The sequence below is a fragment of the Bubalus kerabau genome, chromosome 23 (assembly GCF_029407905.1).
Source record: "Bubalus kerabau isolate K-KA32 ecotype Philippines breed swamp buffalo chromosome 23, PCC_UOA_SB_1v2, whole genome shotgun sequence".
NCBI lineage: Eukaryota > Metazoa > Chordata > Mammalia > Artiodactyla > Bovidae > Bubalus > Bubalus kerabau.
Genome location: NC_073646.1, coordinates 13,554,156 through 13,555,173, shown reverse-complemented (window position 1 = coordinate 13,555,173; position 1,018 = coordinate 13,554,156). Strand labels below are relative to the sequence as shown.

Sequence of the window (1,018 nt, the reverse complement as noted above, 5' to 3'; positions counted from 1 at the left end):
TCTGGCTGGGAAGTGTTGAAGAAGAGAAGGGAAGAAAATTGACTAGAGCAAGAACTCTGAATCCAGTATGGAGAGTGAATTCTAACTCTGAAGCCCAAGCTCATCCAAACATTAGCCTAAACATTCATTTATTCATCCATCCAATGACTGTTTGGTTCACTTTCTACATGTTAGCACATGTACATGACACTGAGGTTATAACAATAGGCTAGACTAGGGATCAGAACACTGGCCAGTGGACAGATCTTTTAAATCTTGTAAATACGTTTTTTCTTTTTTTTGGCTTTGTGGTGTGGCTTGTGGAATCTTAGTTCCCTGACCAGGGATCAAACCTGGGCCCATGGCAATGAAAACACCGAGTCTTTACCACTGGACCACCAGGGAATTCCCAGGTCTTATAAATAAATTTTATTAGAACACAACTACACTCATATGGGCTTCCTGGATGGCTCAGCAGTAAAGAATCCTCCTGCAATGCAGGAGACACAAAGGACACAGGTTCAGTTCTTGGGTCAGGAAGATGTCCTGGAGGAGGAAATGGTCACCCACTCCAATATTCTTGCCTGAAAAATCCCATGGACAGAGGAACCTGGCAGGCTACAGTCCAAAGGGTCACAAAGAGTCAGACATGACTGAGCAACTGAGCACACATAGTCACACTCATTAACTAACAAATTATCCATGAATGTTTTCACACTATGATGGTAGAGTTGAGTAGTTGTGACAGAGACTGTATGGTCCACAAAGTTGAAAATATTTACTATTTGCCTCTTACAGAAAAAGTCTGCCAGTCCCTAGGTTGACAGTCATGGTTGCCATCTAACTGTAAAGATGGACATTCATCCAATAATGTCCTAGGTGTATAATTATAAACTGTGAGTAGTGTTCTGGAAAGTACATGATGCCATGACAGAATGCAGCATGGAACAATTTTTGATAGCGTGGTCAGAGAGTACTTCCTGAGGACGTGGATTTTCTTCAGGGATTTGATGGAGGCAGGCAGAAAGCAGCTTGCAAA

At 42.2% G+C, this 1,018-nt stretch overlaps 1 non-coding gene across 1 annotated transcript; it reads right to left on the bottom strand.

Annotated features, from left to right (window-relative positions):
* Positions 1 to 311: 311 nt before the first annotated feature.
* On the bottom strand, positions 312 to 384 carry TRNAE-UUC (transfer RNA glutamic acid (anticodon UUC)). The gene has a single exon. It is a non-coding gene; the product is annotated as a tRNA-Glu (tRNA).
* Between the last annotated feature and the right edge of the window lie 634 nt (positions 385 to 1,018).